Source organism: Tiliqua scincoides, chromosome 2 (assembly GCF_035046505.1).
Source record: "Tiliqua scincoides isolate rTilSci1 chromosome 2, rTilSci1.hap2, whole genome shotgun sequence".
Lineage (NCBI taxonomy): Eukaryota > Metazoa > Chordata > Lepidosauria > Squamata > Scincidae > Tiliqua > Tiliqua scincoides.
The window spans coordinates 245,572,735-245,596,244 of record NC_089822.1 but is presented as its reverse complement, the minus strand read 5'-3'; the positions used below and the strand labels follow the sequence as shown (position 1 = coordinate 245,596,244).

General features: G+C 46.1%; 1 pseudogene; it reads right to left on the bottom strand.

The window, feature by feature from the left end:
* Window positions 1–22,948: 22,948 nt before the first annotated feature.
* On the bottom strand, window positions 22,949–23,065 carry LOC136642852 (5S ribosomal RNA; annotated as a pseudogene).
* Window positions 23,066–23,510: the final 445 nt, after the last annotated feature.

Sequence of the window (23,510 nt, the reverse complement as noted above, 5' to 3'; positions counted from 1 at the left end):
CTCTCATGGTCTTCACATGACATAATTTATGTTGCAACAAAAAAGGTCACAAAAATGAATTCCAGCTTGCTGTTGGGGAGTAAATCAGCCGATATTCTGAGAGCAAAACACTAAATCTGAACAGACCTATAGGATGGGCGCCCATGAAAAAAAAAACAAGCTCTTAATTCCAAGATGTGGAATATGCTGGAGAAGTTACTTTTGAATTTCTAAAGTCCTGTTGCAATGAGATGAGCAGGGTGTGGGAACTGTTCTGCTGTCTGCAGGATAAATGGAACTTTATACACGTGTGCAGCTTAGAAATTTTTGTGTTGTTTCATTTATCTTAGAGTTTGGGAAGCATTGATCTAAGATAAATGAAAAACAACACAAAAATTTCTAAGCTGCACACGTGTAAAATGGCCATCTGACCCACTACACACACAGAAAGAGATACCTCCCTCGTGATGTCACTGGCTATAATCATAACTTCCATGCATTTTATTTTTGTGAAAAGTCCTTTTTTCAATTGCTCATAACATTCCATTTCCAATCCTAACAGCTGCAAGATATTGTACAGATGTCTTTAGGGAGCCATCAAACATTCAAAACCATCTTTGTTTGTGTTTTTGAATGTGGCTGTATATTTTGCACCTGTCTACTATCAAATTACGTCTCTGAATCTCCATGGCCGAAGCCATTGACTGAAAGTTGTACGTCAGTCGGCAAAAGTGGAATGATTCACACCTGTGAGTCATTTCCAGTTATGAGTGCAAAAATGCAGATTAGCACTTACAATGATTTAAAACTTCTCATGTCCCACTTCCACTATCCAATTGATATATTTCATTTACCAAAAATAGGGAAGGAATCCATACTATGCACAGTCAGCAATGCTACAGCCTTAAAAAGAATGTGGTTATCCTTCTTTTGACTCTTTGTATAAGATTAGGGAGGCAATAGATTATGGCAGGGCAGGGGAGCAAGGGAATGAAACCTGTAAGTTACTGCCTAGATATATGTAGCAACAACTATAGTAACACAATGTAGTTATATTAACCCGATATCTCTAAACAAACGCATCGGTAAAGCAGCTACCACGTTTTCCAGACTCACAAAGAGAGTCTGGTCCAACAAGAAGCTGACGGAACATACCAAGATCCAGGTCTACAGAGCTTGCGTCCTGAGTACACTTCTGTACTGCAGTGAGTCATGGACTCTTCGCTCACAACAGGAGAGGAAACTGAACACATTCCACATGCGCTGCCTCCGACGCATCCTCGGCATCACCTGGCAGGACAAAGTTCCAGACAACACAGTCCTGGAACGAGCTGGAATCCCTAGCATGTATGCACTGCTGAAACAGAGATGCCTGCGTTGGTTCGGTCATGTTGTGAGAATGGATGATGGCCGGCTCCCAAAGGATCTCCTCTACGGAGAACTCGTGCAGGGAAAGCGCCCTACAGGTAGACCACAGCTGCGATACAAGGACATCTGCAAGAGGGATCTGAAGGCCTTAGGAGTGGACCTCAACAAGTGGGAAACCCTGGCCTCTGAGCGGCCTGCTTGGAGGCAGGCTGTGCAGCATGGCCTTTCCCAGTTTGAAGAGACACTTGGCCAACAGGCTGAGGCAAAGAGGCAAAGAAGGAAGGCCCACAGCCGGGGAGACAGACCAGGGACACACTACACTTGCTCCCAGTGTGGAAGGGATTGTCACTCCCGAATTGGCCTTTTCAGCCACACTAGACACTGTTCCAGAACCACCATCCAGAGCGCGATACCATAGTCTTCCGAGACTGAAGGTTGCCAACAACTCAACCCGATATCAGTGAAATTCAGATGGCAATAAGCAGCCCATTCCATAATGAATTTTAAGAACATAAGAATTATCTAGTCCAACTTCTTGTATGTCACACCCACCAAATGCCTCAGGGAGCACACAAGACAACACTCACAATCTGTGTCCCGGTGCCCTCCCCTGCATCTGGCATTCTGAGGTAGCCTACTTCTAAAACCTGAAGGTTGCACATGCCCATCATGGCTTGTAACCTGTGATGGACTTTTCTTCTAGTGATCTGTCCAATTCCCTTTTTAAAGGGATCTAGGCCAGACACCATCACCGCATCCTGTTGTGAGGAGTTCCACAGACTAATTACACACTGGGCAAAGAAATATTTTCTTTTGTCTGTCCTATCACTCCCAACATTCAGTTTTAGTGGATGTCCTGGTGTTGTATGAGAGGGAAAAGAGCATCCCTCTATCCACTCTATCCTTCCCCTGCATAATTTTGTACATCTTAATCATGCCCTCCTGAGACGCCTTTTTTTTATGCTGAAGATTTGGCAAAATAAATGCTTTGGACACGAAAGGCATAACTGGCGTAGGACAAAATTCTATCTCAGCAGCTGTGCATGCCAAGATCCTATCCCCCCTTTCCTGGCCTGCACATGCCCTGACTCTTCTCAGGCTTGCAGCAGCAAAATAACTGGCAGAGGTCCAAGGAGTCTGACTGGGGACCCGGTGAATGCTGGGAGACAGATTCTTATTTACTTCTCCGGGGCTGTCTGGTCATTCGCCCACTATAACATGCAGCATGTGCTCCGTCAGCCGAGTATGGGTTGGTGGGGGACAGGATCAGGATGTAAAGGTCTGTATCTTTACATAGTTCAGCAGCCTTCCCCTATCTGGAAAACTTAAAACTGCATTTTTAGTTTAGAGGAGAGTCTAAATTCATTGGTTTGCTGTGATGAAACACACTGGAGAAGATCCACAATCCCCAATCCTCAGTCCGTGGGTCTCCCATGAAATGTCCCAAAGTAGGCAAGATGTTCTCAGCGTTGTCCTTTAAGGATTTGAATATTAATATTTCCTTCGGTTTCTGATGAGTTTTCCCCAAGGAAGTGTGCCACTCTTGAACCATACGCAGCTACAGCATCCTCTATTTTGCGACTATCCATTGTGGGGAGGGCCACCCCTTCTATCTGACTCCGTATCAGAGCCACAGTGTTGTGTCCTATAAGTGAGAGAACAGTCCTTCAACTCATTAGCTCTTCTGCACCTTTTCTTTTGCACTGCCACATGATGCCGAATCTCCAGCAAAAATTATTAAGCGAGACACTTAGCTGAATACAAATTTATAATGTGATGAAATTTCCCCATGGCAAATGCGTAACAACTGTCCTCCCTATAAAGTCGGAAGACATAATTGTATTCCGTTCCCAGATAATAAAGTTGCTTGCATATTTTAAGCACCAAAGTGAGAAAGCAGAAGGGTGTAGAGTCCGTCTGGGATTTCATTTTCCGTTAGCAAAACGGTGGGAGGACTGATGGCAATTATGAAGTGGGGCGGAATTAAGAAGAAATATTATGACACATAAATTAATCATAATTCATTATTAATTTTCATTTTGACTGTGGCCTTTGATGAGGACTTTTGTCTAGTTTGTGGATAAGAATAATTGTCTCTGCATAATTGCTTGTGTTTTTCTTAACTCTTGGCTTCGGGGAAAGTCTTTGCTGCCTCCGAGATCGCAATCAACGAGAAATGAAGTTTAGGTTTAATTACTTAGCCGGCCAAAAATTGCTGACCACATTTATAAGTTGCTAAAAGGCATGGATGTACCAAATTAGTCGGAGCGACGAGCCATGCTGACAACCCAAAATGTTAAATGTGAGGGTAAAGGGATGGGGGGGGAGGGAGAGAATAAGAAAGGGATTGTGATTCTTCTTTGTTTGAAAGCATTTTCTAAAAGCATTTGGTTTCTGATTGCTTGGGGATGCATGCAACTTGCCTTGCCAAATACTTATTTAGTGGCCATTTTATCTTATGTCAGGCTTGTGCAGCTAACTGGTTAAGAGGCACTTTTTCAAGTGAGTGCTCCTCTTTTATTTAGCAGGGGGAGAGTAACTGGCCCACCTCACCCCAGCAGTGTCTTTTCTAGTGGCTATCTGCTGGTGTTGCATCTTTTTAGATTGTGAGCCCTTTTGGGACAGGGAGCCATTAGCTATTCGATTTTCTCTGTAAACCGCTTTGTGAACTTTTTGTTGAAAAGTGGTATATAAATACTGTTGTTGTTGTTGTTGTTGTTGTGCAGCGGCACTCAGTGAGGAAATGCAGTGGGAGTCTAAAGGCAGGGAAGGTGGAGCCACAGCTCCCACAGCTCAGTGGGACAACACATTCTTTACCTACAGAAGGTCAGTCCTCTGCCCCTTTCAGATGGAACCACAACTGCTCCAGCTCTTACCCTGCATGAGGCAAGGCAGGGGAGAGAAGCCAGCTGATTGGCTGCCTGGTGGCTGGGGAAGTAGCTGGAACGCTCAATGTGTCTCCGTCAGGCATGGAGCTTTCTCTTGCTCCTGGTATGGGCATCCATAGAAATTGCCCCTGCTGAGTGACTACCAAGGAGAAGAGCTTCCTGTCACCTTGAGGGGGTAAGGACAGACAGTGATGGGGCAAACTCCCTCAGGCGAGAGAGAGAGAGAGACCTACCCACTGCCAATACAGATTAACAAGACAGGAAGGGCAAGTAGGAGGAGGTTGAGCTGTTAATAATAATAATAAAACTTTATTTTTATCCCGCCCTTCTCCCTAATGGGACCCAGGGCGGCTAACAACATATTAAAAACAACAGTTTTTAAAAACATTAATACATAGAAAATAAAAACATTTAAAAACACATTACAGAGGCCATAAAAACAGTAGTCAGATTAAAAGACAGCATAAAAGAGCAAGTCACCGAGGAATCAAGCCTGTAAAAAACTAAAAGATGTATAAAAATGTTCAGAAGGCCAGAAATCAGAAGGCTTGTTTAAACAACAATGTTTTCAGGCTTCGCCGAAAACTCTCAAGAGAGGGAGCCATTCTCAAATCAAGGGGAAGGGAGTTCCATAAAGTTGGTGCCACTACCAAGAAGGCCCTATTTCTTGCAGCCGCCCCCTGGACCTCCTTGGGTGGCGGCACTTGCAAAAAGGCCCTCTCTGATGACCTGAGATGGCGAGCCGGATTGTACGGGAGTAGGAGGTCTCTAAGATATCCTGGCCCAGAGCAGTATAGGGCTTTAAAGGTCAAAACCAGCACCTTGAATTGGGCCCGGAAATGAATGGGCAGCCAATGTAGCCCCCGGAGAAGAGGACTGACAGAGTCAAACCGCCTGGCTCCGGTGACCACACGGGCCACCGCATTCTGTACTAATTGTAGTTTCCGAACTGTCTTCAGGGGCAGCCCCACATAGAGTGTGTTACAGTAATCTAATCTCGATGTCACCGAGGCATGGATCACCGTGGCCAGGTCTGCACGATCCAAGTACGGTCGCAGCTGGCGCACCAGCCAAAGCTGAGCAAAGGCCCCCCTAACCACAGCCGCCACCTGGGAAACCAGGAGCAGTTGCGAGGCCAGGAGGACCCCCAAGCTGCGAACCTGTTCAGCTGAATGATGAAAGCTAAGCAGGATTAGCTTGGGTTTCACCTTGGATGGGTGTCCAGCTGGCATGAGCAAAGGAGTATGGAGGAGTCAGCTGGCAAGAAATGGATAACATCCTGTGATCCAGTCTGAGGCATGTTTTGCAGCTGCCTATGGGAAAGTGCAAGAGCTGCGCAACCAGGATGACAATTGCACCATGAAGGGAAATCTGGAGAACTGGGTGAACTTGTGAGTTTCTCTCATTGAATAAAACTGTAATAACTCCATTTGGAAAAAAGGAGGGAGGGGTAAATGGTCAGTCTGCCTAGGTAAATTGCCTTGAGTCTACAAGACTCAAGTCTATGAGTCTATAATAAAGGTAGTATGTAAATACTGTAACAAATGAATAAATAAATAATGAAAGTGGTTTGGAGGACAGTGGGGAGTAACAGACAGGAAAGGATTTTTCTCTCTAGATCTGAGTTGGTGAAGAACAGGGTTATTTCACCTCACCTCTCTGTTGAAGAGCTAGAAAGTGGAAATTTTTTTGTGATCTCACGAATAGTGGAGACAAAGGGTTGGGGGTCTCAGAACCATACAAAATTCATGGCTGTTAACCACCTAGAAACACCTGCTGACGTCAGCCCTCACCTTGGCCCAAAATGCACTCAACAAGCAGATATTTGATATGATTTCTAGTTTTTGAAAGAAACTACAATTAATGGCAAATTTCAGGGTTCCTTCCGAGGATGTCAACTGAATTTCTAAAATGAAATTTCTCAGGAGATTTTGGCACATCCCTGCTTTGGAAGTGCATTCATTTTTTAATTTTTTTACCAAGGGAAGGAGAAAGAGAAGAGTCGGCAGTTTCATCAGTGCATATATAAGACTCAGATCGAGCAACTAATGAGTTGCTATAGAAACACAGAGAATCAATACCTTTCAATTGGTTGGCTCATTGACAGAAAATTTCTGCTTGATCATAGATTCTTGAGAGATGAAGTGCCACCCACCCTAACAGAAGAAATTTCTGTGGTCTTTTTTTGCCTATGAAACTTCCTGCAGTGCTTATAAAGCAGAAAAATAATAACCCTTCCAAGCTTGGTTATTTATCTCTTGGGAGGTTATCTGATACTATTAAAATCAAATTCAATTACATTTATTATGTTGTGGGAGTTCTTGATCAGTAAGTTCTTTAAAGAGGCACACCAGCAACTGGATTACAGTAAGAGATGCTTGCATGGAGCCAATGCTGAAACAAAGGAAAGAAAATGAGAAGGGATACCTGGAGACAGTGGTGTCGCCAGGGAAGTGCGGGCCACAATGGGTGACGCACACAGGTGACGCACCACTGCTGGCCCAAATTTTTCAAATCTTGGCATTTTCAAATAGTACCATCATCTTATATATCAATTGATGTGTAACTTCATGCAGAATGCAATGAAACAAACTGCGTTGAAATATATCTATTCTGTCAAAAGTTAAAGCCAAAAAACCAGTGGGGGCTGGGTGAGGGTGCATCACTTTGATGCACTGGGGGCGGGTGGGTGGGGAGCGAGAGGTGGGGCTGGGACCCAGCTCTTATGCCAGATTCCAACCCCCGTTTCCAAGCAGAGCGGAGTGGCTTCAAGCCACTCCGCACTTCTCGGACTTAAGTCACCACAGGAGGTGGCGCAAGTTCAAGGAGAGCCATTGGGGCTGCAGTGGCTTACTTGGGGGCAAGGGCAAGAGTTTCCCCTTACCTCCAGCTGAGCCACTTTGGGGTCCTTTCTTGTGCTGGATACAGTGCAGGCCTCCTGACCTGCTTGTTCCAGTGCAAGACAGGATTGTGCTGTAAGAGTAACAGGTTTAGGCAGAAAATGGGCCACTTTGGACAATACCCACTACTCAGTCATGTAAACAGGAGGGTGGGCATGCAGGTAACCCGTCCAACATGCCACTCCACCACTGCTGGTCCAACGATGAAAGCTGAAGTGCGTTGCCTCAGTGGCAGATTGCGAGGTGTCCAAGGAGACTGTGGGCTTGTGGTGTGTTTCACCCACAGTCTGCTGCCACTGCCTTTCCCCAGTCCACCACTGATGTGAACCACCACGATCGGCTTCTTACTCATTCAAGTGAGAAGTAGATCATCAGAAGAGGCAGCAGCGGCTGTCAAGTTGCACCGCCCCTGTATTCCGCCATGCATAGATAAGGGGGAGGTGTAGGGTGTCTGAACCACTTCTAATTGTACAGTTAAAACTAGTTTCAAGTAGCAAGTATATAAACCATGCTATTAAGAATGCTTTGGACATTTCCCTCCCCACATAAGGATATGGTTAGAAGCCATGATGGACATTAAAATGCTAAGGCTTTCATGGCTGGAATCCATACTGAATCTTATCAGTTTTTCGGGCTATATGCCATGGTCTAGCTTTTTTATCTAATGAACCTAAACCAATCCTAAAGGGGAGGGGGGGCTAACTATCACCAACACTAAAAGAAAGTGAAAAACTGAAAACTAAAAACAACAACTAAAACTCAACCTAAAGAGCTGAATCTAAAACCAAGCTAAAAACTCTGAAAACTAAAAACTCAAAGGCACTTGGAGCCAAAATAACTAAGGATTAAAACTGAAACTAGAGACTAAAAACTAAAAAGCCTAGAATAAAAAACTAAAGACTCAAACCCGATGTCCGCAGAACACTCAGTGACAACAGGACATAAAGTGGATTTTGAACACACTGAGTTGTTGTCTAATACTATACATTACCATGCATGTACGTATAGAGAAGCCATTGAAATATATAAGCATCCAAACATTCTGAATAGGAAAGAAGAAACAATGAGAGTTAGGGCGCAATCCTAACCCCTTATGTCAGTGCTTTCCAGCACTGGCATAGCGATGCCAATGGGACATGTGCTGCATCCTGCAGTTGGGTGTCACTCACGGAGGCCTCCTCAAAGCAAGGGAATGTTTGTTCCCTTACCTCGGAGCTGCATTGCCCTTATGTCAGTGCTGGAAAGCACTGACATAAGGGGTTAGGATTGCACCCTTAGTAATGCATGTCTACTAACCCTGAGGAATGTTACTCAGAGAGTAAGGAGCCCGGTGGGACTAACAACTGACAACAATGTTCCCTAATTCAATAGGCAAACAGTTACAACCTGTATAAGAACAGCACCAGGTTCTAGTACCTGAAGAAAACTGTGGCCTCTGAGGAAGCTAACCAAAACTGTGGGCGAAATGTTAGGTTTTAGCTTTTTATTCTAGTCTTTTTAGTCTCTAGTTTCAGTTTTAATCCTTAGTTATTTTAGCTTCAAGTGCCTTTGAGTTTTCAGTTTTCAGAGTTTTTAGCTTGGTTTTAGTTTTAGCTTTTTAGGTTGAGTTTTAGTTAGTAACTTTTTTTCAGGGTTGGAGACAGAGTCATGGCTATCCAGGTCCCTGATCTGCAGCTCAAGTGCTGCCTCCTTCCTTCAAATAACCAAAGTGGGAGGGGCCACTTGCAGAAGCACATTGCGGAACCTGCAATACTTACTACATCCCCCGCCAGCTTCATCGCTGATATGGAGGCTTCTGGGTAATCATGTATAGGATTGTGCAATTAGAAACCAGGGCTGTAGTGATTATACCTATATTTCCTTGGTGGCTCTCTGTTCCTTCCATCCTTTTTTCCTCTTTGCCTCTGGTGAGCCCCCATGAAAATGCCTGTGAGCCCCATCCATCTTTCTCCAATGAACATATTTGAACAAAACTAGCCCTGGTCTCATTCCCTCAATGGCCTGGCCCCCTTCACCCAAAGGCCAGACCCCCTTTGAAGTGGATCTGCACAGTCACTTCACCACAGAGCAGCAAGCTCTTTTGTAAGGCTGGAACTACTGGTCTACCCTGATGCTCTCCATGTGCCTGTCTTGGTGGGATCTATGGCTAGCTCCTGTAGGTTGCAAGGAAATGGCACAGCTTTGGGGGAGACTTGGTGTGGGGGGATGCTCTTTCTCCCCTCCCTCCTTAGGTGGAAGCCAGTGCATTTCTGTTTTCTTCACCCCTCTAAAACTTCAATTCTGATTCAAGCGCTATATTGCCATACTACACTGTGTACTTTTTTGGGTTCCTTTTTATACAACAAGAATCAAAAAGAGCTTACAGCTCTTTTTATCATCAAATTCACGTCTGGGGTAAGTCGCCTGGGCAAGAAAGAGCAGTGGAGAAGCAAAGCATGACAATAATTGTATTTTGCGTCAACCTGCAGAATCAGGAACTAGTTTTCATGAGCTTTGCTTTCCTGATGCAGGTGTAATTAAAAACTGTGCACTCAAAAGGTAAATGGCAAAGACTGGCTGGGAACGAGGCACTTGAAGCTTCCCACAAATGCCCACCCTAGCTTCCTTACCTACTGGGAACCAGTATGATGTACTGATTGGAATGTTGCTCTGTGGCAAAGGAGAACTGGGATCAAATCCCCTGCTCCAGCCTTGAAGCTCACTGGTGACCCTTGGCTGCCACCACCCTCTCAACCCACCAAATGTGAGGATGAGATCACCTACACCCAAGCATGCCAACTTGGACACCAGATCCTAACGGTATCCTAATCATATCCGGCCCTCCTGGCGTTACTTTGTGCCATCTAAATAGCTGGCATGTATTTGAGGACCCCCATAGGGTTGGTGGGGGCTCAACATGGGGTAAAGGGAAATATATCCTCGTATCCCGAAGAGACCTTCAGCCACCTCCTAACCTGCGCTGCATGCAGTGCAGGCCATGTGGCCTGGCTGTGCCAGTGCAGGTTAGGATTGGGCGGTTACTGCATAACCTTGGGTCAATTGTTACCTTTGAGCCTAACTACCCCGTAAGGTGGTTGGGAGGATTGAGTTGTTAGGGGTGGGGAGAACCCTGTACATTGCTGTGGAAGCCTTGTAGGAAGATTGGGCTGCAAATGCTGCTGCTGCTGCTGCTGCTGCTGATGATGATGATGATGAAGAAGAAGAAGAAGAAGAAGAAGAAGAAGAAGAAGAAGAAGAAGAAGAAGATGATGATGATGCCCTAAATTTTTGCCTGGCACTTGGACATTACATGCAGTAAGCTTTGCCAGAAACCGTCACCATACTAAGTTCAGAAGCTCGGAGAAATATTTAGTGCAGTTCAAAATTCTGCAGTTTTTCAGCTGCGTTAGATGTTTTCTGTCGGCTTGATACATAACGCTTGCTCGTGAATAATAATATCAGACCTAGGAGGAGAAGGGATTTTTCATCAAGCCCACTGAAAGCAAAAAGAGACAGGCTACATAGCCCATAATGGGATGGATGATAAATGGCAATGTGGGGAGAAAAGGGGACGACGACACACAATTGTGTTACTCTTGTCTTGGTATGAGTTTCTGCTCCAAAGGTCTATACATTATGTTTTCTGATGGCATAAATGTAATGAAGCTATTTGGGAATGCTAACCAAAAGGGGCTACACAACAAGTGAAGTCTCTGCCAGCATTGTCCCTCCCCTCCAGGAGTCATCGATCCATTGATGTCTTTTTTATGAAGTGCTGTGGTATGATATTCTAGCCACATTACAATATAGGATAATATTTCTAATACACAGGCATTAGAGCAAATGTCACTCTTAACAAATTAGCTGTTGCAAAAGGTTTCCCCTCTGGCCATAAAAGCTTGTTTCTTTTGTCTTCTCCTTTAATGTGTAAAAAACAAAACTCATCACGTAAATGCCTGTAGGATACATTTCCGGTTGATAACCATACAACATGTTTCTGCTGAAATGTGGGGTGGGAAAGAGATGACTTTTTAAAAAAAACAAAACAAAACACAACAACATTAAAATAAAGTTTTGTGGCCTTGGGCACACCAGCTGCTGTCAACACAGAGGCAGTGGGAATATTTTTCCAGCTGAAGCTCAAAGAAAAAGAACAGAAAAGCGAGGGCTTCAGTGTGTGATTCCTTAACAGTGTTTCACATGAGATTGCCTGACCTGTGAAACTCATTGCCATGGGAGGCTGTGAAGGCCAACAGTACATCTGAGTGCGAGACAGGGTCATTTAAGGAAGAAGTGGCTATTAGCCAGGGTCATCTGGGAATGATCTGTCAGGTTCAGAGGAGGGCCATGTATTCTATTTCTCCCTTGTTCTGTACCGTGACCATTGCATTACATGGTGAAAAATGCCACAAAGAAACCCCGATGATTATTATCAATAGTGAAATGCCAGGACAAGAAGGCCCTGTAGAGACTCTTGCAGATGCTCCGATTTCTCGCCGCGTGTATACCAAGTGAAGCAAACCTGACAGCTCTGCTGAGGCCATTGATAGGAAAGACTGTCACATAGCAGTGGCCTTGGGAAGAAGAGGAGGCACAGCAGGACCTGAAAGGGCAGCTTTGCTCAGCGCTGGGACTGAAGACTCCAACAAGCCAATCACCATCCAAATAGGTTCTGCAAGGGCGTTTGAAGCAGAGGAAAATGATGCACACATGGAGGAAGAGCTGCTTGCCAGTGTTGTTGGCAACCTTCAGTCTCTAAAGACTATGGTATCGCGCTCTGAAAGGTGGTTCTGGCACAGCGTCTAGTGTGGCTGAAAAGGCCAATTCGGGAGTGACAATCCCTTCCACAATGGGAGCAAGTGCAGTCTGTCCCTGGTCTGTCTCCCTGGCTATGGGCCTTCCTTCTTTGCCTCTTTGCCTCAGACTGTTGGCCAAGTGTCTCTTCAAACTGGGAGAGGCCATGCTGCACAGCCTGCCTCCAAGCAGGCCGCTCAGAGGCCAGGGTTTCCCACCTGTTGAGGTCCACTCCTAAGGCCTTCAGATCCCTCTTGCAGATGTCCTTGTATCGCAGCTGTGGTCTACCTGTAGGGCGCTTTCCTTGCACGAGCTCTCCATAGAGGAGATCCTTTGGGATCCGGCCATCATCCATCTGTTTTCTGTTGCATGGTGCAGAGTTGTTGATCCGCTTGTCGGTTTTCACCCTAAACCCCACGCACCCCGTGAGGTTAACGGACCGTGGTGAGGCAACACCTTACTGACTGGGGACTGCCCAGCTTAAGGCAGGTGGTAGCTGCCCAATGAGATGCAATGATCTCTCCCACCATCGGAAGCAGCCCCTGGCGTCACGCTCTACGCCAATCGAGCAAAGACTTATAACTGATAACTGCTGCTTCCTGTGTTGTGCCGACGCCGTATGGTGAAGTTGGAGTGTCCTCTCCAGTACGCGAAGTCTGGGTAAAGTAGGTATGGAGGATAGGCTGTTACCCATGCAGCAAATCCCCCCTCTCCACATCACTGGAATGGTCCAATGGAAAGGCAGAAGCCAATACGGTTGGTTCCAGCAGCATTGCAGGAGTTGCCAGAGCGTGTGTATTGGCCACAAAAACAGATCTCTAGGAAACCTATTGTGGGTAGGTAGAAAACAGAGCATCAAGAATCATTTGAAACAACATTTCTTAAGGCAGTTTATGCATAGGGTGTGGCCATTGCAAAATATATGATTCAGTCCCCCAACCCAGTTCAGGCCAACAAATGCATCTTGTAGATGCATTATCCACAATAGACCTGCCAAGCTTCATACTACCAGATGATAGCAACACAGATGGGAAGACAATCTATCACAGTGATTCCTAAACGTTTCAGCATTGGGACCCACAGAAAAAAGTTTCACTTTACCAGCCACCCAAATCTCTATGGTGATTGGGCAGCAGTGCTCCCCCCTCCTAAAGTAGCAGCTTGTTGAACCCTTGATACACTTAGCCTAATCTGCCCTGTCAGTTTTAGAAACAACCCAAAAATTGGATTGTGACCCACTGGTGGACTACAGACCTTCAATTTGAGAACCACTGGTCTATCAGGTTAGATCCCTGTATCTACTGTCAATGGAGATCTGTCAATGGAGTTGAAACAAGCCACAAGCCAACCTCCTGGTCCCCTAGCAGGTTGGCCACAATGGTGAAAGCAACCATTGACATTATTGTCCTGCAGGGTGGGTTGATGATGGTTGGTGAAGTTCCCCAACAGCATGACAGTGGTTGGCAACCTTCAGTCTCGAAAGACTATGGTATAAGGCTACAGCACCTGGTATTCCCAGGTGGTCTCCCATCAAAGTACTAACCAGGCCTGACCCTGCTTAGCTTCCGAGATCAGACGAGATTGAACATGTGCAGGCTAACAGTTGCTGCAGCGTGACAATAGAATTGCCACAAGGAATAATTGTTTACCTGGGTGAATGGACCCTATCTCTTTTAAGAAGTACGTAACTAGGACAACCTTGAACTACAATGAATTTGTGTTCTGCTCCTCCATGTTTGCTTCCCATTCAAGGTCTATAACAAAGGCACACATTGCTGTTATGCTTAGTGATAAATGAAATGCATTATTGAGGGTGTAAAGCCCACGTTTATCCTTGACTCTTGTGTGGAGCTTTGTTTGTTTACTCCCAACAGAGTTCATGTGGATCGGTTTGGTTGACCTTCATATATAATAAAATCGGGAGGAGGGGCAGTCTCAGCACAGGATTATTATTATTATTTTTTTTTAAAAAGGAAAAAAAAAACCTTTCAGGTTTTCTTCTTTACAGAAAAACCTCACATAATGACACTAATGAGGAAGGGCAGCATTAAGAATGTTTGATGAAGCTAAAAATAAATGTGCCCCCAAAGCAAGGTGCCAGCAGGATTTGATTGTTTACCAACATAGTCATAAAGAAACAGAGTTATTAAAGGATCCGAAATCACTCGGTAATTCAGCAGCTGACTTTGATGGATGGAACCTGGCTGGTTCCTCTTGCCTAAAGCTGCTGACTGGATAAATGTTTTATGCATGAGGTCTAGGGCAGGAAAGGATGCCAAAGGTTTAGGAATATTTTAAGAAACTCTTCGAGATGTCAAGAAAGTGATCAGGCATCTTTAAGAAAGGCAGAGTGCCCAGTGCGCAACTCAGAAATGCAGGTGGCCACCAATTGCATGCCCCGACACAGACATGCCAAAAATGAAGAGGCAAATGTTTGTCCTCCACACACTGTAAGCAACTATGTTTTGAATTGGACAAATGAATAGTTTCTGCATTGTTGTGTCGAGCGTAAAGGTGCCCCTACTGTGGATGCCAGATGCAAGGATACAGGTGTCTTGTGTGTTCCCAGAGGCATCTGATGGACCACTGTGAGATACAGGAAGCTGGACTAGATGGGGTTTTGGCCTGATCCAGCAGGGCCCTTCTTATGGATCAAACCTGGGGCAACCATGCTTACTTGGAGGTCAGCATTCCGGACGTTCGGGTGGTGTCATAATGATGTAATTATATCAACCCTGAATTTCCAGGCTCTTACCTTGATTTAAATGTGAAAAGCCCATCTCCTTTTGGTAATCTTTGGGCTGCTTCTGGCCTAACCACTGTACCCTTTACAGTCTCTTTACACAGTCTCTTTACAGTCTCTTTACTCTTTACACTCTCACATAATATCAGAACCAGGGGACATCCACTAAAATTGAGTGTTGGGAGAGTTAGAACAGACAAAAGAAAATATTTCTTTACTCAGCGTGTGGTTGGTCTGTGGAACTCCTTGCCACAGGATGTGGTGATGGCGTCTAGCCTGGACACCTTTAAAAGGGGATTGGACAAGTTTCTGGAGGAAAAATCCATTACGGGGTACAAGCCATGATGTGTATGCGCAACCTCCTGATTTTAGAAATGGGCTATGTCAGAAGGCCAGATGCAAGGGAGGGCACCAGGATGAGGTCTCTTGTTATCTGATGTGCTCCCTCGGGCATTTGGTGGGCCGCTGTGAGATACAGGAAGCTGGACTAGATGGGTCTTTGGCCTGATCCAGTGGGGCTGTTCTTATGTTCTTATGTTCTTATCCTCTTGCTGGCAAACAGCAGAAACAGATTGATGGCAAGATAGTAGAGCGGCTGAGCCTGAAGTGGCCCAAAGATTGCCAAAGGCAGGCTCAGGAAGTGTGGTGATTACCCCCACCCCTCCGAGCCTCATGCCTGGAGTGGCCCATCCCCTGCCCCATCCTAGTGAGCCCACTGGTCAAGTGCAGTCTCAAACCAGGACTCCCAACAGGCAAGCCTTACTTAGACCATGCTTCCTGTGCCTGGCATGTTGCCTTCTGTATCACCAGCACTCTGACAGTCACAAGTGAGGGAGACTGTGTGCTATTGGGTTGGGGGCAGCCCTTGGATTAGTCTGGGGCTGTAGGCCCCCATGGTATTCTTCACCTGCTCCCTGATGGCGCATCGAATGCTACCACTGTCACCAGTACATGGCTTGGTGCTGGCATGGTCAGGTGGTCAGTCTCTGATGGGCGTGGGCCCTTGACCAATCTCTGATTGTCCAATTGTCCAGGATGCCACTGTGCTTTAGGAAACCCGCTTATGTTGCAGCATCATCAGCCCCAGCACCAAGGTACTGGGGACACTGGTGCAAAGGCCTGAGTTGGGTTCTGAAATAGATCTCTCATCTGACCCCTGATGGTGCATTGGGTTCAGGGGGTGACTGGGCCATGTGGGTCTTAAGTGCACTTGCCTGGCCATCTCTGATGGGCTACCACCTGGCTGAGCATTCTGTGACATCAAGAACCAACCCATCTCCACCAGGTTCTATAAATCACTCACCTCAGAGCTTACCCTCAGCAGAGTCAGTGCCGGGTGGTTGGGGTCAAAATCTTATGCTGAGCCCCCATAATATCTACCATCTGCTCCCTTGATGGCACATTAGAGACTACTGCTACCACTGGTCCAGAGGATCCATAGGTCTGCCTGGCCAGGTAGGCCCTCTGATGGGCACAGGCCCTCAGCCAGTGCTTCAACTCTGGAGCTCTGACTCCACCCCTACTCTTTAATCAAAGCACTTTGAATCACAGGATGAGTCATTGCTCACTCCCTGTCCCCGTTTCACTATCCCTTTGGAATGGGTCTGCCCAGCCTTAGATCATGCTTCTGGTCTCTGGCTTTTGGCCCTTCAGTGGCTGCCACTGGGACTTGATCATCTGATTGTCTCGTGCGGTGTCAGTTGCCTCTGAGACTGACAGGTGATATCCCTGTGGATCCTGAAACTACCTGTGGGCTGGGATACTCTTATAGATCTGCATCACAGCAGAATATGGAAACATGCTGGAATGGCAGCACCAATGGCTACTGCCACCCTGGAATTCTGTTGGGGTAAACCCTCTTCAGGGGTTTTAAATATAGGTAGACCAGTGCATTGTTGGGGGGGGGAGCATGACATGCTAGCAAGCCCCCTACCACCACTTCAGTGTGCTCTGAAGCCTTGCCCCACCCACCAACTACGAGAACAGCATGTGCCTGCAAAGACAAATGTGATACTTGGTTAGAGATTCTCTCCATGATTAGGAAAACTGGCTGCCCACCACTGGAGAACAAAGATTGGATTTCTGCCCAGGTTTATTTATTTATTTATTCAAATTTTTATACTGCCCTTCCTCCACAGCGGCCAGGGTGGTGTACACAGCGCTCCCCTCCTTTTTTGTTCTCACAATGACCCTGTGAGGTAGGTGAGGCTGAGAGAAAGTGACTGGCCCAAGGTCACCCAGGAAGCTGACATGGTCTCTTGAGCTCCCTAGTATCCATCAGCCACTACAAATCCTCCCATTTGCTGATGGGGAAAGTGGGAGGAGCCACCCCTCCTGTCATCACCTATGGGCTGGGAGAGGTACAATACAGAGCTCTGCTCCAGGGGCCTGCAGGAACTTGCTGTCCATACTACTACTACTACTACTACTACTACTACTACTACTAATAATAATAATAATAATAATAACTGGGTATTTATATACCGCCTTTCTGGTCATCGAATTACTCCTCTGACTTTATACCTCTGACTTTATACTCCTCTGACTAATACCATTGTGCCAGTGTGCCCCCCCCCAGTTCAATGTTATGAGTTCCCAACTCTCAGTGTAACCACTGACAGCATGGGGGGGGGGGAATTAGAAAGTAAGGGGAAGAGTGCAAATTGCATGAGAAGTGTTCTAATGAAATTATTCTGGGCCCATCCGGTTCTTCCGTGGGCATATTTCATAATCAATATATTAATAACTTCTTTTAACTGTCGGCAGGTCCCCAAAGAGCAGTGCAGATGAGTTTTTTGCTGGAGTGAAACTGTCAGTCTGAACACAACGCAATCAGGAAGGCGCTGAGATGACAACTTTTGCCTCCTGAAAGGTGGCTCCTTACTGAGGAAGCCGGAAAGGAGAGGGGGGAAAAAATGCGTTCTCGAAGGAGACCTTGAGATGATTAAAAAAAGCCCGACAAAGATATTAAAATGAGTAATTAAATATTGAAAAAATGATAGTTAAGAGCGAATAAGAAGTAGGAAAGGAGTTCGGACTTCAGGTCCTTAGAAAAGACAAAAAAGATCCGGAAGGCTCACAACTATACAGCCAGTCATATTTCTCCCGAGTGCTGGTTAAAAGTCAAATTCGACAGACTGACAGCAAAAACTACAATAAAAAGGCTGTCAGGGTGTATTTAAATATGTCATGGTGTTACCTCTTTTTATCTGTCAAAGGCATTGATTATTTTCAATAGAGGAACCCCTTTGACATTTGCTTGAAACTAAGGAATGTGGCACAGCTGTGATGTGGCTGACACATGTCAAGTACTCCTCTAAAGAGAGAAGTCAAAGACAATTCCTGCCCCTGTCCACAGACACGTATATGTTTGGCAGGAGTGGGGAAATATAGGCTCATGTAGACGGATCCTGCAAAAAGAGAAATCATGTAGGGGAGAAGGAGCATCCTTTGACTTTTATAGTCAACTGCAGTGTCTTTACAGTGGCTTTTATGTAATTTTTAATAAAATATTCATACTATCTTTAAAAAGGCCTGTCCCAAATATTCTCTCATTTTCACATTCATTTTGAAAGCAGTGCATTGGACTTTAATGAACAAGTTGCATGGAAAGCCACATGCTTTCATTTGCAAGCATCAATGATGCCATCAAATAGCATCTAGACATCAGTGCTGGCACCGTGTTGCTGGAGACCCTGGGGTGGAACCTGTACTTGGCTCCCCACACTGCCCCCTACCCACCCTCTGATAGTGCATTGGGCACTACCACTGCTATTGTGGTTCAGGGATTGGCTGCATCTGATGGGAGTGGCCTCTCCACCAGTGCCCAAGCTAGCCAATCTCAAAGCCAACCCCACACACCATCATCCACAGAATCTTATGAATCTCAGGATTAAAAGGCTAGCTGGTGGAATGAGACCAAGTGGGTCCCTTCCAACCCTATGATCCTAAGGGATCCTAAGACCAAGGATGATGAGGGCAAAGAAAGAGTGCAAAAAGCCAGGATGGTGAAGTGCAGTGTTCTTCAACCTTGGGGTCGGGACTCAGTTATGGGGTTGTGGCAACTTACAGTAATGATAAAGGTTGAAGACCACTGGACTAGAGCACCTAGTATACCCCTGGAGGCATCTAGTATACCCCTTCAGGTACTAGGAGATTATGTCCCAGTCCTGCTCAGGTTCTTAGCAATTGGGCTAAAATAGCTTTTGCTAGTGCCAGGCTTCATGGCAACTTTTTCTGCTCTCTCCAGTAAGAATATTTGGTTACAGTAAACAATGTTGGGATGGCATTACAGGGGTAGGAAGTGGGTGGTGATGGGGACGGGGTGGATGGATGGGGTCTTGGGAGCGGGGTGGGATCGACTGTGGGATACCCAGTATCAATTTGATTGAATGATTGATTGATTGGGATCATGGTATGGAAAAGGTTGAAGACCACTGGCGTAGTGGTTCTGCTGTTGGACTTAGATCTAGATGTTACAGGTTCAAATCCCTGCTCAGTGATGAAGCTTCCTGGGTGACCTTGGACCAGTCACTATCCCTAAGCCTGACCTACTTCACAGGGTTCTTATGAGGAGAATAGGATGGAAGGAACCATGTACACTACCCTGAACTCTTTGGAGAAAGGGCAGTATAAAAATGTAAAAAATTAAAATTAAACAAAAATAAATTACAAAAAACAACATTGTGCCAAGAAGACCATCATTGATATAAGGTGACTGTATTTGCAACAGTAACTGGAAATTGCCCAAACCACCTGCTTTTGCCAAAAAAACCACCCATTGAAGCCGGGAGCTTGAAGCCTATGAAACATGGCTGCTCAACGCACAAAACGATTAGGACATTTGGGATTGCCCAATGTTCAAGACAATGCTGGCCTGCTGCTGTGTTTCTGGGCAGGGGGTGTTCTTGCTTGGCTTTGGCACTGTGCCAGGCAAGGGCAGGAAGTCCTAAGCACCTGATTGGTGTTGGCTCTCCAGGAGGCAAAGCCGCTTCAGCCATTGGACTGCATTTTTTGGGATTGCCTCCTGTGTGCACTTTGGCCAACCGACCCCCACCCAGCCTCCCATTGTGCAGTCTGAGATTATCTGGTTGTCTCTGGAGCCAAGAAGGAATTTTCTGGTGTCCATCTCTTTGGCCTTGGTGGACAGTTATTTCGCCTATCTCAGGCAGGAGCAGGGATTTCAGTGTGCACCTGATGTAAGCCTCCCTAGAGACTCTCCGGCTCAGGAAGATTGTTGAACACTCATGCTTCGATTGCAAAGTCGATGTCATTCTAACTTGGGAGAGGTGTTACAGTCAAGATGCTTTGACCCTGCGGGGTTGGCGCATAGAGAAACTGGCTATCCATTGATGGGCCACAGTTTTGAGTTGGGGAGAGAATTCCTGAAAGGGGAACAGATGGTGTTTGGCTGCCTTCCCTAAGTTAGATGCCTGCACTAAAGGGGCGGAGGACTCGTGGGGTTTGGCCTGCTGCAGGATTGTTTAATGTTTGTGGTTGGCTTTCAATAAAGGAGCCCAATTTATATTCCAAGAACCATGTCTGGTGTGTGTTTTCTGCAGGGTGTGCAGGTGATGGAGTTGATGTCACAGGTTGAGTAACATCTTTCCATATCCCTGCCATTCTTCTTGCCACATCCCTGGCATTGTGAGTCCTTGCTGAAATCCATGAGGATTAAAATTCCACTCATTCCTTTCATCATGGTGTACCATACAGCTTGACACCCATGACACCCAGGGAGAGTCAGCATGGCTTCTGTAAGGGTAAGTCTTGCCTCACGAACCTTATAGAATTCTTTGAAAAGGTCAACAGGCATGTGGATGCTGGAGAACCCGTGGACATTATATATCTGGACTTTCAGAAGGCGTTTGACACGGTCCCTCACCAAAGGCTACTGAAAAAACTCCACAGTCAGGGAATTAGAGGACAGGTCCTCTCGTGGATTGAGAACTGGTTGGAGACCAGGAAGCAGAGAGTGGGTGTCAATGGGCAATTTTCACAGTGGAGAGAGGTGAAAAGCGGTGTGCCCCAAGGATCTGTCCTGGGACCGGTGCTTTTCAACCTCTTCATAAATGACCTGGAGACAGGGTTGAGCAGTGAAGTGGCTAAGTTTGCAGACGACACCAAACTTTTCCGAGTGGTAAAGACCAGAAGTGATTGTGAGGAGCTCCAGAAGGATCTCTCCAGACTGGCAGAATGGGCAGCAAAATGGCAGATGCGCTTCAATGTCAGTAAGTGTAAAGTCATGCACATTGGGGCAAAAAATCAAAACTTTAGATATAGGCTGATGGGTTCTGAGCTGTCTGTGACAGATCAGGAGAGAGATCTTGGGGTGGTGGTGGACAGGTCGATGAAAGTGTCGACCCAATGTGCGGTGGCAGTGAAGAAGGCCAATTCTATGCTTGGGATCATTAGGAAGGGTATTGAGAACAAAACGGTTAGTATTATAATGCCGTTGTACAAATCGATGGTAAGGCCACACCTGGAGTATTGTGTCCAGTTCTGGTCGCCGCATCTCAAAAAAGACATAGTGGAAATGGAAAAGGTGCAAAAGAGAGCGACTAAGATGATTACGGGGCTGGGGCACCTTCCTTATGAGGAAAGGCTACGGCGTTTGGGCCTCTTCAGCCTAGAAAAGAGACGCTTGAGGGGGGACATGATTGAGACATACAAAATTATGCAGGGGATGGACAGAGTGGATAGGGAGATGCTCTTTACACTCTCACATAATACCAGAACCAGGGGACATCCACTAAAATTGAGTGTTGGGCGGGTTAGGACAGACAAAAGAAAATATTTCTTTACTCAGCGCGTGGTCAGTCTGTGGAACTCCTTGCCACAGGATGTGGTGCTGGCATCTAGCCTAGACGCCTTTAAAAGGGGATTGGACGAGTTTCTGGAGGAAAAATCCATTATGGGGTACAAGCCATGATGTGTATGCGCAACCTCCTGATTTTAGGAATGGGTTAAGTCAGAATGCCAGATGTAGGGGAGAGCACCAGGATGAGGTCTCTTGTTATCTGGTGTGCTCCCTGGGGCATTTGGTAGGCCGCTGTGAGATACAGGAAGCTGGACTAGATGGGCCTATGGCCTGATCCAGTGGGGCTGTTCTTATGTTCTTATGTTCTTATGACCCAAATGATGGTGCTTAAAATGGTAGCTGTTTCACATTTAGACCCGATGTGGTCTGGGTTGCCATCAGACTTGGAATTCTCATGATCCACTGGCATGTGAATAAATGTACAAATCGGCTCCAAGAGCAGACTTCACAAGCAGGCAAATGCTTCTGCTGCATGTAGCCTTGATTATTCACTAGCACATATTGTGCTCCCTGCTCAAAATGACTCAGACGACTCTTGTTATCGCATTAAGATAACACTAAATCTTACGACAATTTGAAGGAAATGGGGCTCCCAGCTGTTGCCGCAAAGCAAGCAAATGCCCCCCCTCCCCAAGAAGAAGCGAGGGGGACAATGGAGCCACTCAAATGGCGTGCACCAAAGTTTTCGCTTGGCGTTCTGCTAAAGAGTTTAAAAGAAGCAATCTGCCCAAAGAGAAAGGAAATCAAAATATAATGAGATTCTCCCTTCGCTCCTACCAAGGTAAACAGGGAGAAGCTCCATGAAACTTGATCTAATTTGAACTGTCAGCACAGGTGGCTATTGCTGGCACTGTTGCAGGATGGACATTACTGTGACGGGATGAGTGAGCAGCTTATTCCGTATCTTCTTCTTGGCCTGTTCAGGCTTTACATACACCATTGCATTTGACTGAGTCAAATCACTGGCAGGGCTCGGTTCCCTTCCCAACCCTATGTGGGAAAGCTACGGATGCAACCCAGGAGAATGCTGGAGGTCTCCTCAGGGTAAGGTAATGTTCCCTTGCCCTGTGTAATGCCCCAGCCTGCCCGATCAGCTACTCGAATCTGTGCCAGTGAAATCACTGGCGCAAGTCTGAGAAACCCTGTGCCAGGGGGAAAGACTCAATAGGGGGAATAGGATACAGCAACATCTTCATTTGCTGACCCTGCCAACTCCTGGGCTTGATCCACCCATGTTCCACCTCCTCCATCAAGAAATAGCCTCTCCCCACCCTCCCCTCCCCTGCACTGCACGGAGCAGCTCTTATCTGCTCCAGTGGAACTTGGAATTTAGCACCAGTGGGATGGTGCAAACACCAGACCAAAGTCATGCTTGTGGGGTGGGGGAATGCGGGTCCATTTAAGTATGTGCTTTATTTCTTGGGCTGTATTGGTGCTTGCAGGTTGGCAACCTTCAGTCTCGAAAGACTATGGTAGAAGCCTACAGCACCCGGTATTCCCAGGCGGTCTCCCATCCAAGTACTAACCAGGCCTGATCCTACTTAGCTTCCAAGATCAGACGAGATCGGGCATGTGCAGGGTAACAGCAGAAATCCTGGACATCTGAATTCATTCATTCATTCATTCATTCACTCATTCATTCATCTAAGTTCTATCTCTAATGTATTTATTTAAATTTTATATTTAATTTTTTTCCGGCCTCGACACTGTGCCAGATATTTGATGCGGCCTTTTGGTTGAAAAGTTTACAGACCCCTGGTATAGAAGATGATTAATTGAACCTAAACATGAAGAGCTATGGCCCTCCAAGCTCTATGGGTACATTCATGTCCTTATAATTTGGGGCACGTTGTTTCACAATAGCATGGCCTTCACCACAGAGATATACTTGGAGGATCAAATTGCAAATTACACAAGGCTTTCTGAATTTCTCAAGCCACTTGCCAATGGTGAGTGGAGGAGCGGCCACTGAGACAAGTGGGGAGAGAAGGAAATAACTTTTGGAAATAATAAGAGGACCAAACATCTGCAAAACTCTT